The sequence below is a fragment of the Haliotis asinina genome, chromosome 12, assembly GCF_037392515.1.
Source record: "Haliotis asinina isolate JCU_RB_2024 chromosome 12, JCU_Hal_asi_v2, whole genome shotgun sequence".
Classification (NCBI taxonomy): domain Eukaryota; kingdom Metazoa; phylum Mollusca; class Gastropoda; order Lepetellida; family Haliotidae; genus Haliotis; species Haliotis asinina.
The window spans coordinates 25,775,546-25,786,460 of NC_090291.1; positions in this window are offsets into that span (position 1 = coordinate 25,775,546).

Here is a 10,915-nt window from a genome sequence, read left to right on the forward strand (position 1 = left end):
GTGGACAGATCTGTGTCAGTGACCTGAGTATTTTGAAAGTCCCTCCGATCCCTAAATAGTAACTGCTGTCTGACTGGTTAAATCTATTTAACCGTCTCGCGTTTGACTGGACGGTCATTGGTCACTCAAAGGTTACCTGACTTGACCTTCTACTAGGTTTTGTTAGACTCAGTGATGGAGTGTAACGAAATACATTGAGACTAAGTTTACTTAGACTGAACCAATAGCTGGCTTATTTGCATGTAATTTATTGTTTGCATTGGATCAAGCATATAAGATATAATGACAGCCTTGTATCAGAGAAAGGGATCAGACATGGTGTCACAGATTTGTTGAGTCATGCCTTAGTAGTGAAATCAGCTATTGTGTTATCAGAGATTCCAACATGACTATGTAACCAACAGAGAAGATGTGTTTTAAAATTTGAAAACTGTTGCTGATGCCTTATTGACTGACTGGTCAAGAAGTTGGTTAAATGACTATTAAATGATTGTTCAAATTATATCATGATCAAACCTAATCATGCTACATTGTTACCCTGCAACAAAGACCATATTCGACTCATAATGTAAGTGACGAGCTGTAACAAAAATCTTTTTCAAAGCAATTAAAAATGAATCACGACAAAAACTTACCGAGGCTATTATCACAGTAGATCAGTCCACAAATATATCCATCGGGAATCATATGAAAAGAGAAGACACAATGGCAAGTGTTAATGACAAAAGGCCAATCAGTGCTGAAACATTCTAAAATTTCTATTAAATCAAATGAAAGTCTCTGCATTATGCATTCACCACTCTGAGTAACATTGATTGCATTCACACTTTGTAATGTAACTCAAGAATGGACACCAAAAGAGATACTGCTTGACACGCATTAGATGAGCCTGCGCAGAAAACATGTTTGTGACAAATAGGCTGGGCAAGGAATGTAGACGAATACACTCGGCTGCTACGGGTACATGAGGTAGGTCGGGGACTAAGCATGTGCAATACACGCTGACGGTGGCGTGAAATCAATACTGCTACTGTTTACACGTGTCTCATAGAGAGACTTCGCTAAGAAAGACATGATTTGCACAAGGATATTGAACATTTTAATATTTAGACGACAACCTGTTTCTCTCTTGTTTCAAACAGAATGTTCTGGAGGGTGTTCCCATATATGTAAATTGGGGTCATTGGTCAGGTCTTAGCTCATCTAACACTTGTCAAGCAGTAATTTACTGGCTACATGTACAACATGCCTGCAGTAAAAAAAGCAAGGCCCATCAACTGGAACATCTCTTGGAGCTGGAGTTATACCAGCACAGACTCCTTGTTTGCCTTCCCTTGTAATGCCAGCAAGAGCAGACTGGAAAAATCCTCATTGATAATACTGCATTTAATACAGTTCACAGTAAAAGCAGTGTTGCAGTGTTTCAGCCAACATTTTCAACAATCAAAACTGAAATTGTACCCCGGTTAGACACATATCCATTGTTCTTAACTTGCATAAGCATAAAATTTAGTTAATAAATTATTTATTATCATGCAAAGGCATGGGTTTTTTTATGGATGGCAACTTCTTTATTGTGAAAAGTCACGACGTTTCGAAGTATATTCTTACTTCTTCTTTATCAGATGAATCAATGATGTCAAGGTCAACATGTGCTCACCAGTTATTTTTAAACTAAACAATAAAATAGACATCTGAAATAACCTGGTGAAGAAAGGCTTGTTCTACACAATATTTTGACCGCAATTATGTCTTCATGATAACACAAGTAACAAGAGTCATCAGGAGATGACATATCCCCCGGTCCCCTACATATTTGAAAGGACAAATCATCTGACAGTTATTTGATGTTTTCTCATATTAAGTCTGAATCGTTTCCATGGAAGTCATGAAAAATATAAATGCCACACATCTGTAGACAACAAAAGGCTCCACTTCAAGATCTGTTGATATGGTTATGAAATGGTTTTCGAGTTGTGCTCTGGAAATGAAGCTTATCCCTCCATTTTGAGACTAAGTCAGAATTGTTGCAATGGAAATCGGGAAAAATAAAAAAAGTCCAAACACTGTAAATAGCAAAAGGCATCACTTTGTGGCCTGCCTCAAATATTGGCAAAGTTTTTGCTGTAAGATATTGAATAGTTTTCGAGTTGTGCTCTGGAAACAAAGCCCATCCCTCCAGTTTGAGATTTTGTCAGAATTGTTTCCATGGAAAATGATAAATCACAAAAATCTGTAAATAGCAAAGGGCACCACTTCAGGGTCTCCCCTACATACCTACCAAGTTTTAGACAGATATTTACATGTTTTTGAGTTTTGCTCTGGAAACGAAGCCCATCCCTCCATTTTGAGACGAAGTCCGAAACGTTTCCAAGGAAACTGAGAAAATAATAAATCACAAAAACCTGTAAGGAACAAAAGGCACTTTGGGGTCTGCCACATGTATCTACCAACTTCTGCTGACAGATACTGCGAAGTTTTCGAGATGTGCTCTGGAAACGAAACACACCTCTCACTTTTGAGACAAAGTCCGAAATGTTTCCATGGAAACCAAGAAAATGATAAATCACAAAAACCTGTAAATACCAAAAGGCACCACTTCAGGTTCTGATTGATATATCTACCAAGTTTTGCAGAAAAATATTGAACGGTTTTTGAGTTCTGCTTCGGAAACGAATCCATTGTATCCCTTGTAGTGGCTGCTTATCTGCCAGTTTCTGATGTCTTATAAAAAGATTTTATTTTCATTTTTCCATTACTGGGAAACAAGCAAATTGAAGTCGAATCATGAACTCCCTATATAAAAACAGATGTATGGCCCAAAAATATGTGGAAAGAGCGAACATGAGCATGCTCTTTGTACATGGATCATGATTCACTTTCATTGAACAATCTCATCTTCTGGACTAGGTAAGGATGCATGCTTTGAAATGTTAGTTATGGTTAATTAAATGGTTAGTCTGGGTCTGATGGTTTTCCACACAACATTCACTGTATTCCACTCATAAAATATGAAGGTGAATTTGAGATTATGTCGATAACAAGTCGGCTGTAGTTTTTTTATCAATTGTTTGTTAATTACTATATGAATGCAGTGTAATGTGATTAATATAACCTCCTTCCAGCAAATGTTTAGTGTCATGCTTCTTCTACCTCTGAAATTTTTTTATTGTCAAAACTGCATTCAATTACAAGAGTCACAAATCTACGGATTAATTTTGAACCCAACAGATTTGTTTGTTTTAAACACATTTCATTCAATATGTTTTCATAGAAGCTACAGTATTATGAAAATTATTATTATTATTATTATGAAAGCACAATTTTAAAAGTATACTGGTATATATAGATCAACAACTTTGGTGAAGCCCATTTCTCTTTTTTCCCCACCATGACAGTGCTAACCATTGGTGTTTCATAGTAACAGGACATTGGGTCCTGTAAGCTTCAGATGTCTGTCTGACCCACTGAAAATTCACAGGACCCACAGAATAAAATTCAACACACATTTTTCAGATTTAACATTTCTCATTATTGGCATTGAAATTATTAACATTATATAATGACAAACAATATAAACATAAATTTACAAACAGTGAACAAGTGTGGCATGCCACATATAACAACTTTCAGACAAGGTTATCGTGATATATTCAGTCAGACACCGGGGCCAGCAGGTTGCGAACTTCTGTCTGATCGTTGGCAAATCTGACGGATTTGTCAGAGGGTCAGACGCTATTCCTAAACACTGCCATGAAACTGCTGGAACAATGCTAAATGTGGTGTAAGACTATACTATACAAGCATGATGAGGATGGTAAACTTGGTAAAAAACAAATGCATTTTTCTGATAACTAGGTTTATGTTAAAATCAGCCCAGACTTTCATTCATATGTAATGTTTCCATCATCATTCATTGACTTTACATGCTATGAATTGTATATGTTTGAAAATAGAATAAGCAACTAACCTAATTTTGAGACTGCTTTTATTAGAAACATACAATTTGTTTCCACATTGGCCATGGAACGGTTATTGTAATATTTTACTGGTATTTACAAAATTAATCCGCCATTTGTTAAACTGAGTGTTTCTTTCATGGTAGATTGATGGGGAATGAAACGATTAAGGGCTTGTGACTTGTATAAACTGTAACAGGGTACATGATTCACAAAATTATTGCAATATAATTTATATGCCTGTACACAAACCTTACAAAATGCTATTAAAACTATGCAAAAGAATTACTCTTCAGGACGACAGGGGTAAAATAAGAGATTTTAAAAACATGCAAAAACCACTTGAAAAGTGCCAGTTCGGAGGAAAGCGATATCTTTCATATTTGGCACACAAGATGATTTATGCGTGTATAATAGGTTGCGTATAACGTGTAACAAAGGGACTCACTGTCTACTGCTGACATGTTTATCCAATAGTTTTATGTCTATAATGCTGCCTCCGAAAAGTCTTTATAAATCATATACAGTTATCCACATCAAGCTATTTACGATCGTCAGTCACGACTCGAACTGGGCATCAATAGAGATGGCCGAGGTTAAGAAATACACAAACCGCTGAAAACGACCCAGCTCGATGGTGCCTTCGTCCTTGAAAACTGAGTTTCCTTAGCACCCTTTACTAGGTTATGCCTACACACGATGCAGCTGTTGGGGAAAGATGGCTCGGTCACTTAAGTTGCATGAATCATTATCCGGAAACGACAACAGAAACGGGGTTTCATAATTATCCATAGGGTTGGGCACGTTTTTGTTTCATTGATATTCCAGAATTAACATCACACCCAAATGCAACTAAAGCACTATCGTTGTTCACAAAGTATGGTTTAGTTAAGCAAGCTGACGTCCAAAAAACGCGAAAACGATCTTACCCATTAAATCGATATATTCATGTGGAAAATATTCGCCGCCAGGCTCTTTAATAACAGTTCTTTGCGCATGTGCAACATTTGATCAAAACTCATTTGCCTCCCTTTAACCGTAAAGGTGCAAACGTAGCTGGTTCCCTGCTCCCTTTGCGCGCCACCTTGCAATATGCGAGACGGGGCCTAGCTTCGATGCAAAGCTCCTTCCTTGGGGTGACGCCAACCGGTCAAGCTGGGATCCGTCTCTCATACAATAATGTACCAACTTTGGCGCAAGTTGGCCCGCTCAAATGGAGCCGGAACCAAATTGCGAATGGGCAGTCGCTAAGAGTAAGCTGGGTCCCGTCTTTCACATCTCTCAAAGAGAGTTGGGAGCAAGATGTTTTCACATTAATTAAAGGTCACATGCCACATAAAACCAAAAGACGCTCCAAGAAAAGCCCCTGAACGTATGCCTCGGGGTTTTACGTAACCAGTGTAGACAATATGGCGGCAGCGTAGCATTTAAGATTGAGCCCTTTATATTTTTAACAGCTGATTAAATATTCGCTCAGCGTTGTGACAACTGGAAACCTACATGTGGAAGATAAGTGAACTATTTTGTCAATTCAGTTTAAGTCAAATAATTGTTATGAGAGTGGGATGGCCTAAAAGTCGGGCCGGGCAGGGCCACGGCGGGCCAAATATATTATTGGATAATAAACCCATTAATGAGAACCATGCCTACAAATGATTAATACAACATACACCCTTGATAATAATTATAACATTTTGGGTCGAGGCTACGTTGAAAGTGTATACAGCGAAAAGGGCTTCACTATAAGGGACCAGTTATCTTTACATCGTTGCATTTCAATGCATTACAAATACATCTTTAGGTAGATATAATACCAATCGATGGATTTCAACATATGTCTGGATACATGTGTCAGGTTTAAGCTGCTTGAGGGAGCTGGGGCCAAGCCGGACCGAAAGCTTATGATGCTGTGCCTTTGTCGAGAATGAATAGAAAATAGGGTTGACTTTATAAGCAACGTGTTTGAAACTCTGTAATGCCTTATTTTGGTAGATATGATACTAAACTGTGGACTTAAATAGAATTTAAGATACATCTGTGTGGCGTAAAGTGCTTTTCAGAGGTCGGGCCAAGTCGGGCCGAACAGAGACTTCACACTTTTGGTCGAGGCTATGTTGGAAAGAGAGGTAATTCACTTTAAACGACCGGTTGTCTTTACATGTTGCAGTCTTTACAATGTCAGGCTACTACCTTGTTCAGGATTGTATCCATCAATATCCACGTAAAAGAAATCGTATTCCATTCATCTGCAGCTGGCTGGTAAATAATCCTGTTTTGTGTCGTGCGTCTTACAACAGTCTAATTTGCGAAAAAGTAACACATCGTTTCACGTCTTTCACATTGGTGAAAAACTGACAAACCTCTCATTGGTCACCCAAGATAGCACACCTGGCAACTAATTGTATGATGTCCACCATTCTAAGTAATTTAGATAACCAATAATGTGCAATCAATCAATCAACGCAAGGGTGGTTAATTCTTTGAAGGGAGGATGTTGTTTCTACAACACTCGCACTTTACGACAGGGTGTAGTCAGTATGAATTAGAACATCTACACACACTGCCTTTTGACAAATCCGCTAGAAGATAAAAGTAATTAATTAATCAGTGTGTTATCGGTTAATCCTTTGATCGATGTTTGTTTTTGTAAATCAGCTGATAAACCCTCTTGCATCACATACATGCACATATTACATAACATAGAATACATTTGCCATTACAGACCTTAATTTATAATGTTGAGTATTTACACCAGACAGGAGAACTGCCAAATGGGAACCTTTGTTGAGTAACCGAAGTGATGGTACTACTAATTATACCTGTTATAAATTCATTAACTGTCCATCCAAAGAATGATGACAAATAACACGTGTAGGTTTACACCATCAAACGCGAGTTACAGCAAGGAAGATGTGATCTCTGTGTCGCATTCAGCCTGAAAACACTTATGGGGCGAAACTGTTTTGAGGATACCAACGGAACTTCGTTACATACGGAATACATACTGGCATTTGCTGTGTACTTGGGTAAATAGGTGTAATAAGCTGGGGTTTTTACGTAAGAAAATTTTCAGATTTCTCCACCAAAGGTAAAGTCATCGTTTTTAGTTTACGAATTCAAAGAAATCAACTGTGTGTTTTATTATTATAAATAATAAACCATTGTAGCTACTATAGCTACCAAAATTTACGTATGCTATTTGCTATCACAGCTGAACCAACACTCAAAACTACCTATATATAAAGCTTTGCAATCTTCCGTACTGAAACAAATGGCTTGCTACGTGCCTGTAGACATCATATTTGCATGTAACATGATTAAATATCGAGGTTAAAAACACAGAAATAGGATCAAATTGGATCAGTAAGTATACCACCCAAGCATCCGAAAAGAACTACACTGCTGGGATATTTGGTTACGATCAGACAAGGAATACCATGGATATTTTAAACAAATGGCTTGTGATGGGCATCCGGCCTCCTGACTGTTTAGGTGAAGAAATTCTGCTAATATGGACAGGAGCCCAGTTCCTTTGTCCGTCACGGACGAAGGAGTGGGCGCTGACCAATTTGCGGTCTGCTTTCGTAATTAGACCGTTAGCGAGAAGCATTATTCGCTCCGCATCAGTGCCCCTTTTTATTATCATAAATAATAAACCAGGGTAGCTACCTACCATAGCTACCAAAATTTACGTATGATATTTGCTATCACAGCTGAACTAACACTCAAAACTACCTAAATATAAAGCTTTGCAATCTTTCGGACTGAAACAAATGGCTTGCTACGTGCCTGTAGACATCATATTTTCACGTAACATAATTATCGAGGACAGAAATAGGATCAAATTGGATCAGTCACTATACCATCCAAGAAACATTATTCGCTCCGCATCAGTGCCCCGTTAAGCATTTGCATACTCGCAGGCTATTGGATTTTTGCTGGATTTATGCTTTTTAGAATACAGCGGCAATACATACGATTTTTGCGCGTGCGAATGTTTTTTTCTTTTTTTTAATCCTTTACAACACATTACAAAATGTTGTGATTTAATATATATGTCTTTTAACACATATTCAAAATCATGTCACAGTTGCCCACTGGCTCTAGCCAATGCCCGCTCCTCTTTAACATAAACATCCTCTGCTGGTTCAGCATGAGACAATAAAGGTTAATAAGGAAACCCAAACTGTTTCAATTAAGGAAAGAAAAACTGTAAAAACACTGTCACTTCCTGCCCAGAACCCAAGGATGCCACATCTCACGCGCTAAGAGAAGTAAGTAAGCTTCTCAGACAGACATATCAAGGACAACATATAACAATAAGACAATGTCTGTTCTCTGGGACACTCGGTATGTTATCAATGTTGGTTTTTCATCGTTAACTATACATTGTCAGCCAAACCATACTTGGAATTCTATCTACCCAAATGCGCAGATTTCGTTTTAATATTCTGCAATCCATTTTTAGTAGTACCGGCGGCCCGGCCCGGCCCGACTTTTCTTGGTCCGACATTAAGGTGGTTCCCGAAACGGACGAGGACGTTATGTGTGTCGTTTGTATGAGTGCTCGTGACAGGGTTGGTGTGTGAGTTGGTGCATGGAGTTCTGTCAGGAAGCGGAAGTAGAGAGTGATGGCGAAGAATGTAAGTAAGACTGTTATTGTGTTGTTATGGTGATGTGTATGAGGTCATTTTGGAAGGTGTGTGGAACGGTTGTGACATGAGGAATTAGGGGAGTAGTGCACTTTACCGGGCGCGCTTTTTCCGATTTTTTACGTTGTGCTGGCGGGGCTCGAACGCTCTCAGCAGGGGTCGTGGGATTCCAACTGGCGCTAATTAGACTAATTAGCGGACACGCTACCTCGGGACCACCGGTGCGATCACAGTTAGTTAGTGCTCGTTTAACGGGTCATTACCCCACTAGCTCTGCACTTGCGCAGTGAATGAAAACAAACTATTATAGTTTGTTTTCATTTACTGCGCATGCGCAGAGCTAGGCCCCTCCTACCCATTCATCAAAGCGAGAAGCCACACCTAGGCATTGTTTTCAAGATGTTGTGCAGCCTAACCTTTACTCACTAACCCTAAGGATCTAGAAGGGGGGGGGGGGTCCCTAACCCTAAGGATCTAGAAGGGGGGGGGGGGGGTCCCTAACCCTAAGGAACTAGAAGTGGGGTCCCTAACCCTAAGGAACTAGAAGGGGGGTCCCTAACCCTAAGGATCTAGAAGGGGGGCCCTAACCCTAAGGATCTAGAATGGGGGGTCCCTAACCCTAAGGATCTAGAAGGGGGGCCCTAACCCTAAGGATACATCAGCGCGGTAAAGTGAGACAGTTCAGTAGCTCTACATCGCGCTATCACTATAGCACGCTCATTAGCGAGTGCTCAGCAGTCCCGGGTCGCGCGCCCGGTAAACTGCACTCTAGCCGGAATTAGTTAGAGAAAATCAGTTCTAGAGTGTAGTTTACCGGGCGCGCGAGCCGGGGACTGCTGAGCGCTTGCTAACGAGCGCGCTATAGCGGGAGCGCTCTGTAGAGCTGCTGATCTGTCTCACTGTACCGCGCTGCTATATCCTTAGCCCTTGGGCACCCCCCTTTTAGATCCTTAGGGTTAGGGCACCCCACTTCTAGATCCTTAGGGTTAGCCCCCCCCCCCCGATGCTTAGGGTTAGGGTTTGGGTTAGCCCTTGGGCATCCTCCTTCTAGATCCTTAGGGTTAGTGAGTAAAGGTTAGGGTTGGCTTACCGTAGATGTGATTATATCCATCGTCAATTTGGAACACGTTTCATATATCATCGCTTGATTGGCTGCACGACATCTTGAAAACAATGGCTAGGTGTGGCTTCTCGCTTTGATGAATGGGTAGGCGGGACCTAGCTCTGCGCATGCACAAGAAATGAAAACAAACCATAATAGTTTGTTTTCGTTCACTGTGCATGCGCAGAGCTGTGTGGTAATGACCCGTTAAACGAGCACTAACTAACTGTGATCGCACCGGTGGTCCCGAGGTAGTGTGTCCGCTAATTAGCTTAATAAGCACTCGTTTGGAATCCCATGACCCCTGCTGAGAGCGTTCTAGCCCCTCCAGCACAACGAAAAAACGGAAAAAGTGCGCCCGGTAAAGTGCACTACTCCCAAAATCAGTTTTAGAATGGTGATTGACGAGTAAAGAGCGTTGAAGTTTTGAAGATCTCGTTGTCGTTATTATTTAGAAGAGTGAGCATGACCGGGTGTACTGGCTAGCAACCAGTTATCGCCATATTTTAGCGTTTTTTCGTGATTTCACCAGTAGTTCCTGAACCAAATGTAATCGAAGTTTTCATGGTGATAGGTTAGGTGTTCACCGATGTATCCTGCTTGTTTACAGTCGTCGATTGTGTTTTTCTATTGCGCGGCCAACGGGAAGCGCGGTAGTAAATATTGTGCTTTCCAAACAACTAAAAGGAACAGATATCGCCACTTGATATAGCAAACCCTACTCATCTTGAATGTGGACAATGATATGAGCTGATTTTGTGGGCGTTTTATTCACCTCATTGAATTGTTTCTAATTGTCAGATCTAACTGAAATTTTAGTTTTGGATATGTGTTAGTGAAAGGAAACCTAAATGTACATCACACCAGATTATTTAAGTTATAGCCATGCAACTTAACTGATATTCCGATCTTGGACCAACAGATTTATTTCCTCTCTATAGTAACTTGTATTTACTGTTGGTGAATTTTGTAGACAAAGCATGTATGTATTCCAATAGATTGGTAGACGTTTGTAGAATAAATAAAATGAATACAGTTGATAGTATCATTTTTAAAATAAGATTTGCATCTGTTTGTTGTTATTGTAAACTAAAACAATTAAACGATTTTAAGTGGTACGTTGTGTTTTGTTATGGTTGATGTTATTACAAAGTTTCAATGAAATAACCGGATGATTGTTATGAAATTTGTTTTAGTTCGAG